Raw genomic sequence first — 24,366 nt, 5'->3', positions numbered from 1 at the left:
TCACGGACCGTGAAAGGGACCACGGACAATAAAAGCTCTCGTGGTCTGCACTTGGTCATGTGGTTCTGAAGGCTTGGTCCACGAGCCACTACCACGGCCCGTGTGGAGGACCACGGACCGTGAAGGTCCTCGTGGTCCTCACTTGGGCTTAGGTCTGGAGGCTCAGGTTTGAGGGCCTACTGGCTGGCCTTCACAGACCCTACCACGGGCCAAGTGGAGGACCACAGACCTCTTAGGCTTGAGGGTCTGAGGGATGGTCTAGGGGGGCTACTGCCTAAGTTCTTCATGGATGCCCCCACGACCCGTCTTCAGGACTACGGACCGTGAAGGTCCCCGTGGTCCTTACTTGGGCGAGGGATGTCTGAGGGCTAGGCATTGGGGCGTACTGGTTCAACCACTATGGGCACCACCACAGCCCGTCACAAAGACCACGGACCGTGAAGGTTCCCGTGGTCAAATGCCTAGGCCTGGGGACTTCCAAGTCATGGCCACGGGCAGGTCAACGAACCGTAGACCCTATCACGGTCCGTGAACCCTGCCGTGGTTCACTGCTTCAGGTAGAATTTATGTAATTTTTTGCTAGGTCTGGTTTTCAAGGTGTTACAAATGCTCTATAGTTTAGGAGCTGGCGCCCCAAGCCACCCAGTACGCTAGGGTCGCCTACCCCCACCCGTTCTCTGTCGTTTCATCCGTCTGAGTTCTTTGGAAAGGTACCTTTACTCCCTTTAGATTCTAAACACTTTAAACTACTTATAAACATCTAGAAATCATTCATAACATGAATCATAAACTTGAATTCATAATTCAAATTCAAGGTAGAGTTAAGAGTCAAGTCTTGAGAGTTCCTTCGAACATTTTGAGAAAGTCCCTTTGAGTCTTTTTGAAGAGTCTTCTACAACTTCTAATAACTTGTTTCAAGACTCAAACAAGTGAGCATGAGAATGAGGAAAGTGTATTCATGAGCCTACATTATCATCACGAGATCATTCATATCATGAACCATAACTCTTGAATTCATAATTCAAATTCAAGAGAGAGTTAAGAGTAGACTCCAAGAAAGTCTTTGAGTTCAATTGTGAATCCTTTGAGGTCAACTATCCATTTGAGCTAAGTTTTGAGGAAGTGAGTATGAGAATGAAAAGAGTTGCATACATGAGTCCAATATTGTTATGTAGTACTCGAGTCGAGTCGTTTATGCCCATAAATTCTGCATGAACTTCGTAAACTCAGCATATTTGAGAGGAGTAGCACCTTCAAGTTCTAAGTCTTGAGTATTGAGTTCCTAATCCTTTTGAAATTATATTCCTATTCATGGGACTACTACATGTTACCCATGTAGATCCTTGAGTTGAGTAGTTCATGCCCATAATTATGCATGAACCCTATGAGTCGAGTAGTCTTGAGTGAGAAGTATCATTGAGTCCTTAAGTTGAGTAGTTCATGCCCATAAATCCACATGAACCCTCCGAGTCGAGCATTCTTGAGATGAGTAGAATCATTGACTCCTTGAGTTCTGGAGTTGTTAGGTTCTAAGTGTCGAGTTCTATGCATGGTTATTGAAAACCTTGAATTAAGTCGTTCACGTTCATAATTCGACATGAACCCTATTTTAAGAAGTCTTTTTACAAATTGTTTTAAAACTTGTTTTAAAGACTTGAGCATATGAGTTTGAGGAAGAGTAGAGTTGAGTTCATTTTCTCTAAAATGATATATGGGAACTAAGTATTCCCAAGAGTAAATGTTTTCACATTTAAGATGAGAGGAAATGTCGATTTTCAAAAGAGTTTCCGTGAGCAGTTTTAGTACCATCTCTTTTAAGAGAGAATTTTCTTGAGTAATAATCTCAAACCATAGAAAAAGTTATGTTTCTAAACATATGAGCTAGTTACATTTTGGGAGTAGTATTGAGCACCGATATGGGGACGAGTTCAGATAACTTAAGTCTCCATAAATCATGTAGCCAACGTGGGTAGAAAGGGTCATACTTTTTAGATGATTCCTTAATGTTTTTAGTATAGACTAGTGGATCCACTTAATAGTAGGTTCTATACCCCAGCAAAGTATAGGACAGTTCTGGCTGCGTGAGCTAGACGCTATATCATCACATAGCTCATAGTGATGGTTGTCGGTTAAAGAATATCCCACAGTTGAATTGTATTTTTATATACAAACTGAGTATTATTGTATTTTTCAATACATTGAGTTTCTATCTATAGTTTTACATCTTTCCATATATAGCATCTTTTATTGTTGCTTTATCCTTGAGTATCTTGAGTTGAATACCTTTGAGTTGAGTTGAGTATTTAATCTTTGAGTTAAGTATCTTATTCTTGAGTCGAGTTGAGTTGACTGAGTTGAGAAGAGGTAAGTATGTTTCCGTTTATCAAGTTCAAGCCTATGATTATACTTTAGAATTCCCCTTACATGCTCGTACATTCCATATAGTGAGCCATTTGGCCTACATAGTTTCATGATGCAGATACAGGTAGTCAGGATCATCAACATGCATTTCGTTGAGGTCATGTGAAATTCCAATCAGCTTTGGTGAGCCTTCTTATATTCCGGAGGACTTCACTTTTATCTTACAGTTAGTAGTTTTGAGATGTCATGGGTCTTGTCCCGATATCCTTCTGTAATAGTAGAGGCTTCATAGATGGATAGTACAGTTGAGAAGTTTGTTTCATTTATTTTGTTAAATGTTTTAAAGACTTAAGTTTCCAATTTCTGTCTAGTTGAATATACTATTTTATTCGGAGTTAATCTTTTGAGTTAAAGATTTTGTAATTGAGTTCAATGAATTTTATTCAGTTTTAAGCTTTGTATGCTTGAGTTAGTCTTCCGCTTGAAGTCAGCCAGGATGAGGGTTCGCTTGGGGACCAACAATGGTTCTCGAGTGCCGGCCACGTCCAGGGTGTAGGCTCGGGTCGTGACACCCACGTTGGCTACATGGTTTATGGAGACTTGAGTTATCTGAACTCGTCCCATATCGATGCTCAATAATACTACCAATATGTAACTAGATCATATATTTAAAAACATAACTCTTCATGTGGTTTGATATTATTACTCAAAAGTCTTTTTCTTAAAAGAGATGGTACTAAAAGCTGCTCATGAAAACTCTTTCGGAAATCGGTGTTTCCTCTTATCTTAAATTTGAAAACATTTACTCTTGGGAATACTTAGTTACCATATAACATTTTAAAGAAAATGAACTCGGCTCTACCATTCCTCAAAGTCAATGCTTAAGTCTTAGAACAAGTTTTAAAATAATTGTAAAAGACTTTTGAAAAGACTTTAAGAACTCTCTAGAATTGACTCTTAGCTCTACATTGAATTTGAATATGGATTCAAGGGTTATGACCTCATGTTATGGGTGATCTATCGATGTTTATACGTACCTTAGAGTGTAGAAATCAACTAGAAAACATAGGTACAATTCGAGGGGACTCAAACGGAAAGAAGTGGGAAAGGGTAAAGGACCTGGCGACCCTGGCATACTGAGTGGCTCAGGGCGCCAGACCCTGAACTATAGAGTCTGGGTTGGGGAGCACTGACTGGCACGGCGCCCTAGAGCCAAAATTACAGACTCCATTTGCTGGCACATTGAGTGGCGTGGTGCGCCAACACCTTGCCCGAAAAACCTGACGAATCTCCTTACTCATTTTCTAACCCCAATTCACCTAGAATCGAATGGTTTCTTACCCAATCACTTAGATTCGAATACCTATCATTAGTGTACAAGAATCTATTCAAAAACAACCTTAAACCTTATACGATTTTCTCAAGAACACATCAAAACCTCAAAAATCAAGATTATGAAGGAAAACTTCATCAAAACTCATCAAGAACTCAAATCCTTTACTTTCAAGAACGAAAATACGTTGAATTAATCATGATTGGCACGTGGGTGAATGAACCCAATGCTATGTGAACTCACATACCTCTTAGGGATCAAACCTATGGCGAAATCCGCGATGAAACTTCAAAAACATGAAGAAATCTTGACCTTTCTCCTCTTTTCAACTCTTTACTCTTCTTGAACTATTTTCTAAAAACCTAGCATGAATTATGATGGTGTAACAGACCACTAATTAATTACTAAAAATGAAATAAAACTGATATGGTAAGGAAAAGACCAAAATACCCTTATTAAATCCGGGTAGCCCAACTTCAAACAGGAATATCTCCCTTATACGAGCTCAAAAATTAGTAAACTCGGTGGCATTGGAAAGAGGATTCCAAGACCTTTCATTTGATATCTTATGGACCGAGTAACTCATCTTGTACTCAAAGTTTTGGTCATTTGAAGTTGACACAAAACTCATACTTAACATAACTTGCCAAAATTTCCAAATTTATTCTTTCAAAAAATAGTTTCTTTCTAATTCTAGTTCTTTCTAAGGCGGGATGTTACAAATAGTTGCATCAGTGGAGTTACATCATGATTCGTGGTATAAAAGTAAAAAAAAATACATTTATCCATTTGACACATACAAAATTTCAGAAGCATTATCACACAAAAGTGTTGATCACCATAAATGATACATTGTCATCAATTGTATATTTTAACGAAATATTATTCATGAATATCAAATACACTTATTCCACACAATTGCTAGAGAAATCTTCGGCCTCCTAATTGCTCCTCTTTTGGTCATAGTTATGCAAATTGTATATATATATACGCTTTATAAATTTTACGGATAAAATCATAAATTTACCTAATATAGTGATCAATAATTTGCTGAAAAAATAATTACCTATTTGAAATGACTCCAACCAAAGGTGCCTCTAGCTATGAGGGAACGTAACAATTTCATTTAACATTTATTGCTTGCATTGTGGTTCATTGAATAACTTTATAGCTCATAAATTCAATATTTATTTGATAAACCCACTCAAAGAAATCTAACATAGAATTGGGATAAATTTTGGGACAATTTGTAGGTCACGGGTAATGTGGACCATTTATGAAACATTAAAATAAAAGGTTAAATAAGATCTAAAAATGGAGAAAATGTATAAAGAACAAGTAGAGAGCTTTTCACGACCAGAGCCTACACCCTGGACGTGGCCGGCACTCGAGAATTATTGTCGGTCCCCAAGTGAACCCTCATCCTGGCTGACTACAAACGGAAGACTAACTCAATCATACATAAACTTAAAACTGAATTATATTCATTCAACTCGAATAATCAACCTTAAAAAAAGAATTCAATTTGAAGAATACTCTATGAGAATACTTACAGTTTATAAACCAACTCAAAGAAAGTAAATACCAAAAAACTAATCAACTCTATATATCTATCTATGAAGCATCTACTATTACAGAAGGATTTTGGGACAAGACCCGCGAAATCTCAAAACTACTAATTGTAAGGTAAAGGCGAAGTCCTCCGAAATATAAGAAGGCTCACCAAAACTGGCTGGAATGTCACATGACCTCAACGAAACGCTTGTTGATGATCATGAACACATGTATCTGCATCATAAAACGATGCAGGTCGAATGACATCCGTACATTCAATGTACGAGTATGTGATAAGGTTAGAGTAAACAATTAACTAGCTTTAATGACCGAAAGAAACTCAACTGAATCAATACATGAACATGAAGTGAAAACCATTTAAGCTTTACCATAAAATATACAATGAAAGCAACATGAAAATAATATACTTTACTTGTGGGGAGTTTCTCTAACAGACAACCTGTACCATAAACCTAGCAATGATACAACGTTTCACCTCACGTTGTCAGGGCCATCCTATACTTTGTCGGGGTATAGGATGATATCGTGGCTATTGATCCATCTGATTGGCCTTCTGAGAGGCAGTGAGGAGTTGCATGAAGAATCAATGTTATCCTATCCAATATTGGCTACGTAGATTTATGGCACTTTCGAATCATAAGAGACTCTGACCCACTTCGGTGCTCAATAATACCAAAAATAAGTGATATAACTTTATGCTCAATTCACCCATTACAAAGAATGGACATGTTACTTAATTGAAATACTTTCCAAACATTAGACGTGTTTACATTCTTGAAAACATGTGCTTGTGAACTTATCTTTCAAGTCCAATAATCAACATAGGTACATATATATAAATAACATTTGTAACTCTTAAGTTTTTATGAAATAGAACCTTTAAACTTTTTCTCAAAACTCAGTTTGAAACACAATGATTGAATTTCAAAGACTCTCAAGACTAATAACTCAATTGTTTCACATAAGCTATAGAATCTTTGAATACAAAGGGCCAAAAGAAGCCATATTGCAATACCTTGTGAGTTGTGCGCTCTCTTTCATAAACTTTTGAGAACTTGCTTGACCTCGTTTTCCGTAATACATCTTCTCACAACTTGATCCACTCCTTGTTTAAACAAGAATGATTCATCCTAGATGTAAAATTTAGCATCATGCTTCAGCTTCTTTCTTTGTTGAGCAGTTACGTCTGGTGGGAACACTCCACTCGCCAATAGATTTACTATATCAGCATACCACTACACTTGGAAGATATATAAGACCATCAACTGCTCATTCAGAAACTCTTCATGGATTTTTTCTCCTTCATGCACATGAGAGAAGTCTTCTAACCTCGAAAGATGATAAGCTATTTGATTCTCTATACCTTTTTGGACTTTGATTTCAAGGTCAAATTCTTGAAGAAGCAATATCCATCGAATGAACCTTGGGTTAGCATCCTTCATGTTGAATATGTACCTAATAGTTGCATGGTCAGTATAAACAATCACTTTGGTACCTACCAAATACGATATAAACTTGTTGAAGGCAAACACTAGAGCAAGCATCTCCTTCTCAGTCACTTTGTAATTAGCTTGAGAAGAATCAAGGGTCTTGCTAGCATAATATATCGAATGGAACACCCTCTCTTTCCTTTGTCCCAATACTGCACCCACTACTACACCACTTGCATCACACATGAGTTCAAATAATGGTAGCTCCCAATTAGGAGCAATCGAGATTAGAGCTTCAATTAAGTTCCATTTTAGCACATCAAACGCTTTCACGCAATTTTCATCAAACTCAAATTTCACCTCTTTCTCCAAGAGTGCACATAAGTCTGGCAGCCAATTGTTCCTCAACTCTGACCGTTCTTGAATCAGTTAATAGACCTCTTGTTTTCATCTAATCTGCAACTTGCAAGAAACATCCAACATTCATATGTAGTAGGTCATAGCATCCACGAGGATGTCCTTCAATCAAATCTTTGATTAACTCCGCTCCAATTAAATTACACATTTTGCCAGATACTAAACACCATGAAGTGATGTTCATTTGCTATGTTATTAGACAAGAAAATGAATAAATTTAGAAGTGTAATGACATAAAAAAGAGAGGAATACTCTCATGATGGCAATTTGGAACAAAAACAAAAATGTAACTTAATTTGAAAACAAAGAAGATTTAAATAATAGTATCACGTACAATTTCAACACAAAATTCAGCATTTTTCTTATCCAGCAAGGAGGTCATCAGTTTGCATATTTCATTCTTCATCGAAGTCTAATTCCAATAGCAAAGGCATTGATTTTTCAGCAAAGGTACTATTTTTTGGAATTCATGTTGTAGTCATATTTGTTCTTCAGCTATTGTTGTCCATCTATCAACATATTTGGCCAATAAAATTATTAATTCTCTTTGGACGTGATGTAAAGTTCATGTATGTTCTGAACAAACTATTTATCCACCATCCTGGTCAACAACTTGTGTATCTTCAGGAGCAGGTATGGTGACTTTTTAAGAAGCTATATCATCATCAGTGAATTCACTTTGAAAATTCTCGACATCTTTAATTTCACACTCATTCCTACCAGCATTTATTTTCGAGTTTCTTCATTCTACCCAGGCCCTTAATGAATTTGTTGCATGAACTTTGAAGAAATGAAAAAAATGAACTCAATGAGTATTATCTCATGTCCAAACAAAGATACATAGCATATATATCCAAACAGCCAAATAATTGTAGAAATGTATGTTTTTATTTTATATGGTGATACACTATTACAAAGATTCATATTCATAGAAGTGTAAAAAAATTACATCTTGTGGTTGTAACTATAATCTACTTTTTCCTACTTATAGAGAAGAATTGAGATAGAACAAGCACGAATGAAGCGGTTTTTCTCTCTTATACTACGTACTTCAAAATATGGATAGATAGTTTGGCTTGGAATTAGAAAAAATTATTTTTTTATGCTACTATGACTTGCACCTGACTGTAGTTAACTGCAGTGTTTCCAATAACTAAAAATTCCATGTCTTAAACATGCTAATCTAATGTGTTCTTTTGAACTAGGGAAGAAAATTGTTCTTGTCCGTTATAACATGGATGAACTAAGCATTGATTTAAGCATTGAAGAGATATTGGGTGCTAAATAACTATAGGACACCAAAGATTCTGATCTTCACTTTTAAATAGGAAGCAACATAACTTTGTGAAGCTGAATTTAGCGAGGGTTAATGTTGCCTCTTGTTTAAATAATAATGAAAATCAAAATACTTGGAAGTCATAGTTCAATAATACTTGATCTTCTTTTCAACACTTGAACCAATCAATTATAAGTTCATTCATGTTATAATAACGGATAAGGACTACTATGTAATCTAAATCATAGGGACACATAAGATTTGCATATTTAAAGTTGCAGAAAAGTGTAAGTAATAGTAGCAGAAAAGAATTCTTACTAATTTTAAAAGCCCAGATCTCTATTCATATTTTGAAGTTGTACAAAAGATAAAAGTCGCTTCAATTTTTCCTCCTCCATCTCAATTCTTCTATTAAGTAGAAAAAAAATTGATTATAATTACTAACAAAAATATGCTTTTTTTACACTTCTACGTAAATTTAAGTCTTTATTATATTGCATATGCATACTTTCTTAAGAACGTAAATCTATGATGAAAAAATATATGTTAAGAGGCACCTTGATCACTAGTCACTTCTTATTTCTTGAGGATGATACTCATATAAAGTGGTGGATACTTTAGTCAAACCCTAACATGTATTATTACTTCTAGGTCCTTAATAGCTAAAATAAAGTAAAGTACCTCAACAAAGGAAATAATGAGAAATTTTCCTTAAAACACCACTATGCAAATAATTAGTGAGAAATAGCTCACTTATATTCTTCAAATATAATTATTCAAAGAGAATAAAATAATAATAATCCTTAGCTTTTAAAAAAAATCAATTTTATAGTTTGTTAGCCCAAATTATGACTAAAATTTAATTTTGTAAAGAATTTCAAGGAGCTTTCCACCCAAAATCTCACATACATAGCTTCTAGTTACCATGAGATTAAGAATATCAAAGAACTTAGCTTAGCTTTTAAATCCTGCTGAATAGCAGTATATCATTGAAATATACAATACAAAATATGAAAAAAAAATATTACATTAAATGCAAATGTATTCTTGATATGAAAGTTATATTTATTATATTTATCAATCATCTTTCATATGCAATTACGGGCTTTAGTCATTTCAATAAACATGAGTACTATCTAGTAATGTCTGTGGATAATAAATGAAACAGTTGAAGAATTCAGGGGCTGCTTACAAGGTAAAACATACAGATTCAACATACAATGATGGAAGGGAATCAACTTACATAATACTTGGAAAACAAGACTATAGAATAGGGAAATTGCATATTCACAGGTTTTCAGAGCATCGATGCGAAAGGAAGGAGATTCATAAAAAGTGACAAATTCAAAAGCTCATCTCTAAGAGTATCACTGATAAGGAGATAATGGGGAGGGGAGGCTATAATATAAGCTTTTTCATATATACATTATTTACAAAAGATATAGGGAAAACAAGAAATGTGAAATGTTATCCAACCTAGGCTATTTTCAGCTAGCACAAAGGAATCAACAAAATAAGAGGATTTGAGTCAGATGGAGACACTTTAACCTGGAAGAAGTTTTAATTACTAGTATGAGGGGGTGGAAAGAAGTTGCTCGTGCACTCCATTCAAGCACCACCTTTAAGGTAGAAGAAATGGAAGAAATCAGAGATGAGGGGAAGAATTATTAAAAAAAAAAACAGAAATCACCAACATAATGATTAAGCATCCTTCCCTAAGATAAGATCTAGAAGTAACGCACAAGGAGCACAGTCCACTAAATCATAGAATTCAACTGCAAAGGTACTTTGGTCAGCTGAAACAGGTATATGAACAAGGAAGTAAGGAAAATAGAGAAGACTTACTCTAATTTAGCTAATAAACAAGGAAGCAAGGAGAATAATTCAACAATAATCCATAACATAAGGAGGCGGAACTTCTTGTTATCCTAAAGAGGGAACATCTTTCAGATGGTTAGGGATGAAGGTGATGAAGGAATAGAGGTTGATGTAAAAAAACCTAGACTTAAGGGAATATTTATAAGGATCATTTTTTGGGCAGCATCTGAAGTAGGTTGTGTCTGTTAGGTTGTTTTGTTATGTCTTAATATAATATTGTTTGGTAAAATCTCATGTCTTCTAGATATAGTAGCCAACCTTTGACACTGATCACATTCTTTCACATAAGCTATAGAGTCTTTGAATAAAGACGGCCAAAAGAAGTCAGATTGCAATACTTTGTGAGTTGCGTGCTCTAATCTATAAGGACTTGCATGACAACTCTCGAGAACTTGTTTGACCTTGTTTTTTGGAGTGCGTCTTCTCACAACTTGATCCACTCCTTGTTTAAACAAGAATGGTTCATCCCAGATGTAAAATTCCGCATCATGATTCAGCTTCTGCTTTTTTTGAGTGGTTATTCCTGGTGGGAACACCCCACTCGCTAATAGATTTACTAAATCAGCATACCACAACACTTGAGAGATATCTAAGGCCATCAACAGCTCATTCACAAACTCTTCACATATTGCTCCCCTTCATTCACATGAGAGAAGTCTTCTAACCTCGAAAGATGATTAGCTATTTGATTCTCTGTACCTTTTCGGTCCTTGATTTAAAGGTCAAATTCTTTAAGAAGAAATATCCATCGAATGAACCTTGGCTTAGCATCCTTCTTGTAGAATAGGTACCTAATAGCTACATGGTCAGTATAAACAATCATTTTGGTACCTACGAAATACGATATGAACTTGTCAAAGGCAAACACTAGAGCAAGCATCTCCTTCTCAGTTACTTTGTAATAAGCTTGAGTAGAATCTAGGGTCTTGCTAGCATAATATATCGAATGGAACACCTTCTCTTTCCTTTGTCCTAATACTGCACCTATTACAACAACACTTGTATCACACATGAGTTCAAATAATGGTAGCTCCCAATTAGAAGCTATCAAGATTGGAGCTTCAATTCAGTTTCGTCTTAGCACCTCAAACGCTTTCACGCAATTTTCATCAAACTCAAATTTCACCTCTTTCTTCGATAGACTGCACATAAGTCTGGCAACCAATTGTTCCTCAACTCTAACCGTTCTTGAATCAGTTAATAGACCATTTGTTTTCGTCTCATCTGCAATTTGCAAGAAACATCCAACATTCATATGTAGTAGGTCATAGCATCCACGAGGATGTCCTTCAATCAAATCTTTGATAAACTCCGCTCCAATTAAAGTACACATTTTGCCATAAACAAAACACCATGAAGTGATTTTCCTTTGCCATCTTATTAATTTGACAAGAAAATGAATTAATTTTGAACTGTAATGACATAGGAAAGAGTGGAATATTCTTATGATGGACATTTGGAACAAAAATGTAACGTAATTTTAAAACAAAGAAGATTTAAATAATATTATCATGTACAATTTCAACAAAAAAATCATAATTTTTCTTATATGCAAGGTCATCAGTTTGCGTAGTTCATTTATCATCGAAGTCTAATTACAATATCAAAGGCATTAATCTTTGGAATTCATGTTGTAACCTTATTTGTTCTTCAGCTATTGTTCTCCATCTATCAACAGATTTGGCCAATAGAATTCTTAATTCTCTTTGGAAGTGATGTAAAGTTCATGTATGTTCTAAACAAATTATATATCCATCATCATGGTCAACAAATTGAGTGTCTTTAGGATCAGATGTGGTAACTCTTTTAGCAACTATGAAGAAATGAACTCAATGAGTATTATCTCATGTCCAAACAAAGATACATAACATATATACCCAAACAGTCGAATAGCGATAGAAATGTACGTTTTTATTTTATATGGCGATACACTATTATAAATATTTATATTCATAGAAGTGTAAAAAAATTCCATCTTTTGGTTGTTATTATAATCTATCATTTTCCTACTTGTAGAGAAGAGTTGAGATGGAAGAAGCAGTATTGAAGCGGTTTTTATCTCTTCTACTAATTCAGAATAATAGATATTTTGTCTTGGAATTAGCAAAATGATTTTTTCTGCTACTATAACTTGTACTTATCAGTAGTTACCTGTCAGTAATTCCAATAACAAAAAATTTCATGTCTTAAACATGCTAGCTAATCTTATGTGTTCTATAGAACTAGGGAAGAAAATTGTTCTTGTCTGTTATAACATGGATGAACTAAGCATTTGTTTAAGCATTGAAGAGAATATTTGGAGCTATTGAACTATAGGATACCAGAGATTCTGATCTTCACTTTTAAATAGGAAGCAACATAACTTTGTGAAGCTGAATTTAGAGAGAATTAATGTTGCCTCTTATTTAAATAATAATGAAAATCAAAATTCTTGGAAGTCATAGTTCAATAATACTTAATCTTCTTTACGAACACTTGAGAAAATTAATTATATGTCCATTCATGTTATAATAACGACTACTATGTTCTCTAAATCATAGGGACACGTAAGATTTGCATGCTTAAAGTATGAAAAATAATATTATTGGAAACACTTGCAATCAATTGCAGAAAATTTAAGTAATAGTAGCATAAAAGCATTCTTACTATATTTTAAAGCCAAGATCTCTATTCATATTTTGAAGTTGTACGAAAGATAAAAGTCGCTCAAATCATTCCTCCTCCATCTCAATTCTTCTATTAAGTAGAAAAAAAAGGATTATAGTAACTAACATAAATATGTTTTTTTACACTTCTATGTATATTTAAGTCTTTGTTATATTGCAACTGCATACTTTCTTAAAAACATAAATCTATGATTAGAAAATACATGTTAAGAGGCACCTTGATCACTAGTCACTTCTTATTTCTTGAGGATGACACTCTTGTAAAGTTGTGGTTACTTTAGTCTTACCCTAACATGTATTATTACATATAGGTCCTTAGCAGCAAAAATAAAGTAAAGTAACTCAACAAAGAAAATAATGAGAAATTTTCCTTAAAACATCACTATGCAAAAAATTAATGAGAAATAGCTCATAGACTTTCTTTAAATATAATTATTCAAAGAGACTAAATAATAATAATCCTCGGCTTGTAAAAAGATCAATTTTATAGTTTATTAGGGAAAATTATGAATAAAATTTAACTTTGTAAAGAGGTTCAAGGAGCTCTCCACCCAAATTCTCACTTGCATAGCTTCTAGTTACCATGAGATTAGAACATCAAAGAACTTAGCTTTGCTTCTAAATTCTATTATAAAGCAGTATATCATTAAAATATACGATTCAAAATTTGAAAAAAAGAATATTACATTGTATGCAAACTTATTCTTAGTATGAAAGTTATATTTATTATATTTATCAATCATCTTTCATATGCAATTACGGGCTTTTGTCATTACAATAAACATGAGTACTATCTAGTAATGTTTGTGGATAATAAATGAAACAGTTGAAGAAATCAGGGGTTGCTTACAAGGCAAAAAATATAGATTCAACATATAATGATAGAAGGGAATCAACTTACATACTACTTGGCAAACATGACTATAGAATAGGGAAATTGCATATTCACAGATTTTCAGAGGATGGATGCGAAAGGAAGGAGAATTATAAAAGGTGACATATTCAAAAGCTCATATCTAAGAGTATCATTGATAAGGAGATAATGGGGAAGGGGAGGCTACAATATAAGCTTTTTCACATATACATTATTTACAAAAGATATAGGGAAAATAAGAAATGTGAAATGCTATCCAACCTAGGCTATTTTTAGCTAGCACAAAGGAATCAACAAAATCAGAGGATCTGAGTCAAATGGAGACAGTTTAACCTGGAAGAAGTTTTCATCACTAGTATGAGGAGGTGGAAATAAGCTGCTTGTACACTCCATTCAAGCACCACCTTTAAGGTAGCAGAAACAGAAGAAATCAGAGATGAGGGGAAGAATTATAAGAAAAATTAGAAATCATCAACATAATGATTATGCATCCTTCCCTAAGATAAGATCTAGAAGTAAAATACAAGGCGTACGGTCCACTAAATCATAGAACACAACTGGAAAGGCACTTTGGTCAGCTGAAACAGGCATATGAAAAGGGAAGTAAGGAAATAGAGAAGACTTACTCGAATTTATCTAATAAACAAGGAAGAAAGGAGAATAATTCAACAATAATCCATAAATTGAGGAGGCAGAACTACTTGTTATCCTAAAGAGGGAACATCTTTCAGATGGTTAGGGATGAAGGTGATGAAGGAATAGAGGCGGATTTAGAAAACCCTCGACTTAAAGAAATATTTATAGGGATTAGTTTTTGGGCTGGATCTGAAGTAGGTTGTGTATGTTAGATTGTTTTGTTATGTCTTATTAGATTTGGGTGTAAAGCCCAAATAAGTTTTGGACTTATGTTTGAATTTTATCAATAAAAGCCTAAAAGTTTGACCCAAAAAAGTACTATCTATTAATGAATTGAGTAGTCAAATTTGAATTGAGGTATGACAATTCTCTTTTTTATATTGAAAAATTAATACATCTAACTACATTCACTAAGAATCAGTAATTGGTCATACTTCCAAAAATAAATTTAGTTATAGACTTCTTCACTGACTAAGAAGTTTTCATCGAGGGTGAGTTTCAGAAAAAAAAACGTTTGTGTCTACTCAAGTATGATGCTTTTTGTAGAAAAAACTCGTCTTAATAAGATATCTCTCGATGATTATAAATATTTTTAATATTCATTATGTTTTCTTAATGAGCACATTCTACGTATATTACAAATACCATCATAATTATATACATTATTTGTGCATCAACCACTAATCTATCGCAATATTTAGATCTGATAATGATTTGCGATGAATACTAGCATTCCCTGAGCCTACACCTTGGGCGTGGCCGGCACTCGAGAACCATTGTTGGCCCCAAAAGAACCCTTGGCTTAGCTTAACTCTCAGTGGAAGAATTACTCAACAATGAAATGTATGGAAACCAATCATAACTGAACTGTCTCAATAGATACTTAGAATGTTTTAGAAATAAACATTCAACAAGCCAAAGTGGCAACTCAAGTCTCAACATGAAAAACTGAAAATGAAAAGATTCATGAACTATAACTATTTATCTATGAAGCCTCTAATACTAAGAGGGATGTCGGGACAATACCCTAGATCATCCTAACAAATTGAAAATACAAAACAATGATAAAAATGGATCCTCCGGAAGCAAAGAGGCTAATCAACACTTTGAAGCTCAACTGGATCAACGAAGCACTGGATGTTGATCCTGGTTACCTGTATCTGCATCATAAAACATGCAGGTCAAATGGCGTTAGTACACATAATGTACGAACATGTGAGGGGAACTCTAAATAAGACATACGCTTGAACTGGAATCTGAAAGAAACACTTACCTCATCTCAACTCAACTCATCTCAATCTAATGTAGTAATAAATGTGCAATATAAATAAAAGCTTTAAAACATGTAGATAACAACTCACTGTATAAAAAGACACGACAATAACTTAGTCTTGTATATGAAAATACAAGTAACTCTGTGGGAGATTCTCTAACCGACAACCATCACTATGAGCTATGTGATGATACAGTGTCTAACCCACGCTACAAGAACTGTCCTATACTTTGTCGGGGTATAGAACCTACTACTAAGTGGATCCACTGGTCTATGCTAAAAAACATTAAGGAATCATCTAAAAAGTATGACCCTTTCTACCTATTGTAACACCCCAGAAATTTTTTTAACGAAGACTCGAATCATCCTTCGTTGTGAGTAGGATTTTACCAAGGATTTTAAAATTTCTTAAGTATTAAGGTCAGGTCACTAGATATAACACCTTGAGTTCCAAAAATAATTAAAGATAATTCATTCAAGTCATTCCTTAGTTCTTTTAAGTTTTGGATCAACTTCAACATACCATAACTTTCAGTACAGGATGACTTAGGAGACCCATTAGAAATCAAATCAAAGATCTCTGAGTCCTCTTTCCAACGCCACTGAGTTTGCTAATTTTCAAGCTCGTATGAGGGAGATATGCTTGTTTGAATTCAGGCTGACTATTTAAAGAAAGTTACCAAAATTTAAGAGGGGTATTTTGGTCTTTTTCTTACCCTATCAGATTTAATTCATTTTTAGTAATTAAATAGGGGTCTAAACTGATTTGGTTCAGTTTACACAATCATATTTCACGCTAGGGTTTTAGAATATAGTTCAAGAGGAGAAAAGAGGAGAAATGTCAAGGTTTCGTCAAGTTCTTGAGGTTTCGTTGCGGATTTCGCCAAGGGTTTGATCCCTAAGGGGTATGTAAGCTTCTATAGTGTTGGGTTCGTTCACCCACACGCCAATCATTATTTTTTCAGCGTAATTTCGTTCTTGAAATTTAAGGATATAAGTTCTTGATGAGTTCTTGATAAGTGTTCTTGAAGTTTCATTCTAAATCTTGTTTAATTGGGATTTCGATGATTTCTTGAGATAATCGTATGGATTTTAAGATTATTTTTTTTAAGTATATTCTTGTATATTTTGGTTGGGTATTCGAATCTAAGTGATTGTGGAAGAAACCATTCGATTCTAGGTGAATTAGGGCCAAAAATCGAAGAGGAAAATTCGTCGGGTTTTCTGGGCGGTGCCTAGGGAGACGCGCCACCAATACGCCAGGGGTGGCTGGTGTGCTGCACTGCGCCAGTATGCCAAGAATAATGTTCTGTAGTTTAGGAGCTGGTGCCCCACGCTACTCAGTACGCCAGGGTCACCTGCCTCCACCCGTTCTCCGTCGTTTCGTCCGTGTGAGCTCTTTCGAAGGGTACCTTTACTCCCCTTTGATTCTAAACACTCTAAACTACTTCTAAGCACATAGAAATCATTCATAACATGAATCATAACCTTGAATTAATAATTCAAATTCAAGGTAGAGTTAAGAGCCAAGTCTTGAGAGTTCCTTCGAACATTTTGAGAAAGTCCCTTTGAGTCTTTTTGAGGAGTCTTCTACAACTTCTACTAACTTGTTTCAAGACTCGAGCAAGTAGAGTATGAGAATGAGGAGAATGTATTCATGAGCCTGCATTATCATCACGAGATCATTCATATCATGAACCATAACTCTTGAATTCATAATTCAAATTCAAGAGAGAGTTAAGAATAGAGTCCAAGAAAGTCTTTGAGTTCAATTGTGAATTCTTTGAGATCAACTATCCATTTGAGCTAAGTTTTGAGAAAGTGAGTATAAGAATGAGAAGAGTCGTATACATGAGTCCCATATTGTTATGTAGTCCTCGAGTCAAGTCGTTCATGCCCATAAATTCCACATGAACTTCGTAAACTGAGCATCTTTGAGAGGAGTAGTACCTTCAAGTTCTAAGTCTTGATTATTGAGTTCCTAATCCTTTTGAAATTATATTCCTATTCATGGGACTACTACATGTTACCCATGAAGGTCCTTGAGTTGAGTAGTTCATCCCCATAATTCTACATGAACCCTATGAGTCGAGCAGTCTTGAGGTGAGAAGTAGCATTGAGTCCTTGAGTTGAGTAGTTCATTCCCATAAATCCACATGAACCCTCCGAGTCGAGCATTCTTGAGATGAGTAGTATCATTAACTCCTTGAGTTCTAGAGTTGTTGAGTTCCAAGTATCGAGTTCTATGCATGGTTATTGAAAACCTTGAATTGAGTCGTTCACGTCCATAATTCGACATGAACCCTATTTTAAGAAGTCATTTTACAAATTATTTTAAAACTTGTTTTAAAGACTCGAGCATATGAGTTTGAGGAAGAGTAGAGATGAGTTCATTTTCTCCAAAATGATATATGGGAACTAAGTATTCCCAAGAGTAAATGTTTTCACATTTAAGATGAGAGGAAACACCGATTTCTTAAAGAGTTTCCATGAGCATTTTTAGTACCATCTCTTTTAAGAGATATTTTTTTTTAGTAATAATCTCAAACCACAGAAAAAGTATGTTTTTAAAATTATGAGCTAGTTACATTTTGGGAGTAGTATTGAGCAACGATATGGGGACAGGTTCAGATAACTTAAGTCTCCATAACCATGTACCCAACGTGGGTAGAAAGGGTCATACTTTTTAGATGATTCCTTAATTTTCTTTAACATAGACTAGTGGATCCACTTAGTAGTAGGTTCTATACCCCCGGCAAAGTATAGGACAGTTCTGGCAGCATGGGCTAGACGTTATATCATCACAGAGCTCATAGTGATAATTGTCGATTAGAGAATCTCCCACAGAGTTATATTGTATTTTTATATACAAACTGAGTATTATTGTATTTTCCAACACATTGAGTTTCTATGTACAATTTTACAGCTTTTCATAAATTGCATCGTTTATTGTTGCTTTATCCTTGACTATCTTGATTTGAATACCTTTGAGTTGAGTTGAGTATCTAATCTTTGAGTTGACTATCTTATTCTTGAGTCGAGTTGAGTTGAGTGAGTTGAGAAGAGGTAAGTATGTTTCCATTTATCAAGTTCAAGCTTATGTTTATTATTTAGAATTCCCCTTACATGCTCGTACATTCCACGTACTGAGCCTTTTGCCTGCATCATGTCATGATCCATATACAGGTATTCAGGATCATCAACAGGCATTTCATTGAGGTCATGTGATATTCGAATCAGTTTTGGTAAGCCTTCTTATATTCCGGAGGACTTCACTTTTATCTTACAGTTAGTAGTTTTGAGATGTCGTAGGTATTGTCCAGATATCCTTCTATAATAGTAGGGGCTTCATAGATGGATAGTACAGTTGAGAAGTTTGTTTCATATATTTTGTTAGATGATTTAAAGACTTGAGTTTCCTATTACTGGTGAGTTGAATATACTATTTTATTCAGAGTTAATCTTTTGAGTTAAAGATTTTATAATTGAGTTCAATGAATTTTATTCAGTTTTAAGCTTTGTATGCTTGAGTTAGCCTTCCGCTTGTAGTTAGCCAAGATGAGGGTTCGCTTGGGGACCAACAATGGTTCTTGAGTGCCAGCTACGTCCAGGGTGTAGGCTCGGGTCGTGACTCCCATGTTGGCTACATGGTTTATGGAGACTTGAGCTATCTCAACTCGTCCCCATATCGGTTCTCAATACTACTCCAAAAATATAACTAGCTCATATGTTTAGAAACATAACTCTTCCTGTGGTTTGAGATTATTACTCAAAAGTCTTTCTCTTAAAAGAGATGGTACTAAAAACTGCTCATGAAAACTCTTTTTGAAATCGGTGTTTCCTCTCATCTTAAATGTGAAAACATTTATTCTTGGAAATACTTAGTTCCCATATAACATTTTAAAGAAAATGAACTCGGCTCTACCCTTCCTCAAACTCAATGCTTAATTCTTAAAACAAGTTTTAAAACAATTGTAAAAAACTTTTGAAAAGACTCTAAGAACTCTCTAGACTTGAATCTTAGCTCTACTTTGAATTTGAATTATGGATTCAAGGGTTATGATCTCATGTTATGGGTGATCTCTCGATGTTTAGACGTACCTTAGAGTGTAGAAATCAACTAGAAAACATAGGTACGATTCGAGGGAACTCAAACGGAAAGAAATGGGAAAGGGTAAAGGACTTGGCGACCTTGGCATACTGAGTGGCACAGGGCGCCAGACCCTAAACTACAGAGTCTGGGTTGGGACGCACTGAGTGGTGCGGCGCCCCAGAGCCAAAACTACAGACTCCTCTTGCTGGCGCATTGAGTGGCGTGGTGCGCCAACACCCTTCCCAAAAAACCTAACGAATTTCCTTACTCGTTTTCTAACCCCAATTCACCTAGAATCGGATGGTTTCTTCCCCAATCACTTAGATTTGAATACCTATCATTAGTGTACAAGAATCTACTCAGAAACAACCTTAAACCTTATACGATTATCTCAAGAACACATCAAAACCTCAACAATTAAGATTATGAAGGAAAACTTCAACAAAATTCATCAAGAACTCAAATCCTTTACTTTCAAGAATGAAATGCGCTAAATTAATCATGATTGGCGCATGGGTGAACGAACTCAACGCTATGTGAACTCACATACTCTTAGGGATCAAACCCTTGGCGAAATCTGCGACGAAATTTAAAGAACTTGACGAAATCTTGACCTTTCTCCTCTTTTCTCTTCTTGAACTCTTTTCTAAAAACCTAGAGTGAATTATGATGGTGTAATAGACCACTAATTAATTACTAAAAATGAAATAAATCTGATATGGTAAGGAAAAGACCAAAATACCCTTATTAAATTCGGGTAACTTTCCTTAACTGGACAGCCCAACTTCAAACAGGAATATCTCCCTCATACGAGCTCAAAAAGTAGCAAACTCAGTGGCGTTGGAAAGAAGATTCCAAGACCTTTCATTTGACATCTTATAGACCAAGTAACTCATCTTGTACTCAAAGTTATGGTCGTTTGAAGTTGACCCAAAACTCATACTTAACATAACTTGCAAAAATTTCCCAATTTATTCTTTCAAAAAATAGTTTCGTTCTAATTCTAGTTCTTTCTAAGGCGGGATGTTACAAATAGTTGCATCAGTGGAGTTACATCATGATTCGTGGTATAAAAGTAAAAAAAAATACATTTATCCATTTGACACATACAAAATTTCAGAAGCATTATCACACAAAAGTGTTGATCACCATAAATGATACATTGTCATCAATTGTATATTTTAACGAAATATTATTCATGAATATCAAATACACTTATTCCACACAATTGATAGAGAAATCGTCAACCTCCTAATTGCTCCTCTTTTGGTCATAGTTATGCAAATTATATATATATATATATATATATACACACACACTTTATAAATTCAACCGATAAAATCATAAATTTACCTAATATAGTGATCAATAATTTGCTGACAAAATAATTACCTATTTGAAATGAATCCAACCAAAGGTGCCTCTAGCTATGAGGAAACATAACAATTTCATTTAACATTTATTGCTTGCATTGTGGTTCATTGAATAACTTGATAACTCATAAATTCAATATTTATTTGATAAACCCACTCAAAGAAATCTAGCATAGAATTGGGATAAATTTTGGGACAATTTGTAGCTCATGGGTAATGTGGACCATTTATGAAACATTAAAATAAAAGGTTAAATAAGATCTAAAAATAGAGAAAATGTATAAAGAACAAGTAGAGAGTTTGTCACGACCCGAGCCTACACCCTGGACGTGGTCGACACTCGAGAACCATTGTTGGTCTCCAAGTGAACCCTCATCCTGGCCGACTACAAGCGGAAGACTAAATCAAGCATACATAAGCTTAAAACTGAATTACATTCATTAAACTAGAATAATCAACTTTAAAAAAAGAATTCAATCTGAACAATACTCAATGAGAATACATACAGTTTGTAAAACAACTCAAAGAAAGTAAATAACAAAAAACTAATCAACTATGTCTATCTATGAAGCATCTACTATTACAGAAGGATTTTGGGACAATACCCGCGACATCTCAAAACTACTAATTGTAAGGTAAAGGTGAAGTCCACCGGAATATAAGAAGGCTCACCAAATCTGACTGGAATGTCACATGACCTCAACGAAACGCTTGTGGATGATCATGAACAATTGTATCAGCATCATTGGTTGAGTGAAATCAGTACATTGAATGTACGAGTATGTGATAAGGTTAAAGTAAACAATTAACTAGCTTGAATGACTGAAAGAAACTCAACTGAATCAATACATGAACATGAAGTAAAACCATTTAAACGGTACCATAAAATATACAATGAACGCAACATGAAAATAATATACTTTACTTGTGGGGAGTTTCTCTACCAGACAACCATTACCATAAGCCTAGCAATGATACAATGTTTCACCTCACGTTGCTAGGGCCATCCTATACTTTGTCGGGGTATAGGATGATATCGTGGCTATTGATCCATCTGATTGGCCTTCTGAGAGGCAGTGAGGAGTCGCATGAAGAATCAATGTTATCCTATCCAATATTGGCTACATAGTTTTATGGGACTTCACCCACTTCGGTGCTCGATACTACCCAAAAATAAGTGATATAACTTTATGCTCAATTCACCCATTACAAAGAATGGACTTGTTACTTAATTGAAATAATTTTCAAACATTAGACGTGTTTAAATTCCTAAAAACATGCGCTTGTGAACTTATCTAAGTCCAATAATCAACATAGGTATATATATATATAAATAACATTTGTAACTCTTAAGTTTTTATGAAATAGAACCTTTTAAACTTTTTCTCAAAACTCAGTGTGAAACACAATGATTGAATTTCAAAGACTCTCAAGACTAATAACTCAATTGTTTCACATAAGCTATAGAGTCTTTGAATAAAGAGGGCCAAAAGAAGCCAGATTGCAATACCTTGTGAGTTGTACGCTCTCCTTCATAAACTTTCGAGAACTTGCTTGACCTCATTTTCCAGAATACATCTTCCCACAACTTGATCCACTCCTTGTTTAAACAAGAATGATTCATCCTAGATGTAAAATTTAGCATCATGCTTAAGCTTCTTTCTTTGTTGAGCAGTTACGTCTGGTGGGAACACTCCACTCGCCAATAGATTTACTATATGAGCATACCACTACACTTGGGAGATATCTAAGGCCATCAACTGCTCATTCAGAAACTCTTCACGTATTTTTTACCCTTCATGCACATGAGAGAAGTCTTCTAACCTCGAAAGATGATCAGTTATTTTATTCTCTATACCTTTTTGGACTTTGATTTCAAGGTCAAATTCTTGAAGAAGCTATATCCATCGAATGAACCTTGGGTTAGCATCCTTCTTGTTGAATATGTACCTAATACGTGCATGGTCAATATAAACAATCACTTTGGTACCTACCAAATATGATATAAACTTCTCGAAGGCAAACACTAGAGCAAGCATCTCATTCTTAGTCACTTTGTAATTAGCTTGAGAAGAATCAAGGGTCTTGCTAGCATAATATATCGAATAGAACACCTTCTCTTTCCTTTGTCCAGATACTGCACCCACTACTACATCATTTGCATCACACATGAGTTCAAATAATGGTAGCTCCCAATTAGGAGCAATCAAGATTGGAGCTTCAATTAAGTTCCATTTTAGCACCTCAAACGCTTTCACACAATTTTCATCAAGCTCAAATTTCACTTTTTTCTCCGAGAGACTGCACATAAGTGTAGCAGCCAATTGTTCCTCAACTCTAACCGTTCTTGAGTCAGCTAATAGATCTCTTGTTTTCATTTCATTTGCAAGTTGCAAGAAACATCCAACATTCATATGTAGTAGGTCATAGCATCCACGAGGATTTCCTTCAATCAAATCTTTGATTAACTCCGCTCCAATTAAAGTACACATTTTGCTAGATACTAAACACCATGAAGTGATCTTCCTTTGCCATCTTATTTGACAAGAATATGAATCAATTTTAGAAGTGTAATGACAAAAGAAAGAGCGGAATACTCTTATGATAGCAATTTGGAACAAAAATGTAACGTGATTTTAAAACAAAGAAGATTTAAATAATAGTATATCGTACAATTTCAACAAAAAAATTAGCATTTTTCTTATCCATCAAGGAGTTCATCAGTTTGGATAGTTCATTCATCATCGAAGTCTAATTCCAATATCAAAGGCATTGATTTTTCAGCATAAGTACTGTTTTTTGGAATTCATGTTGTAGTCCTATTTGTTCTTCAGCTATTGTTGTCCATCTATCAACATATTTGGCCAATAAAATTCTTAATTCTCTTTGGACGTGATGTAAAGTTCATGTATGTTCTGAACAAACTATATATCCATCATCCTAGTCAACAGATTGTGTATCTTCAGGAGCAGGTATGGTGACTTTTTCAGCAGCTATATCATCATCAGTGAATTCACTTTGAAAATTCTCAACATCATTAATTTCACACTCATCCCTACAATCATTAATTTTCGAGTTTCTTCATTCTACCCAGGCCCTTAATGAATTTGTTGCATGAACTTTGAAGAAATGAAAAAAATGAACTCAATGAGTATTATCTCATGTCCAAACAAAGATACAT

Source organism: Solanum tuberosum, unplaced genomic scaffold (genome assembly GCF_000226075.1).
Source record: "Solanum tuberosum cultivar DM 1-3 516 R44 unplaced genomic scaffold, SolTub_3.0 scf00440, whole genome shotgun sequence".
Lineage (NCBI taxonomy): Eukaryota > Viridiplantae > Streptophyta > Magnoliopsida > Solanales > Solanaceae > Solanum > Solanum tuberosum.
Note: the sequence above shows the minus strand (reverse complement) of the source record.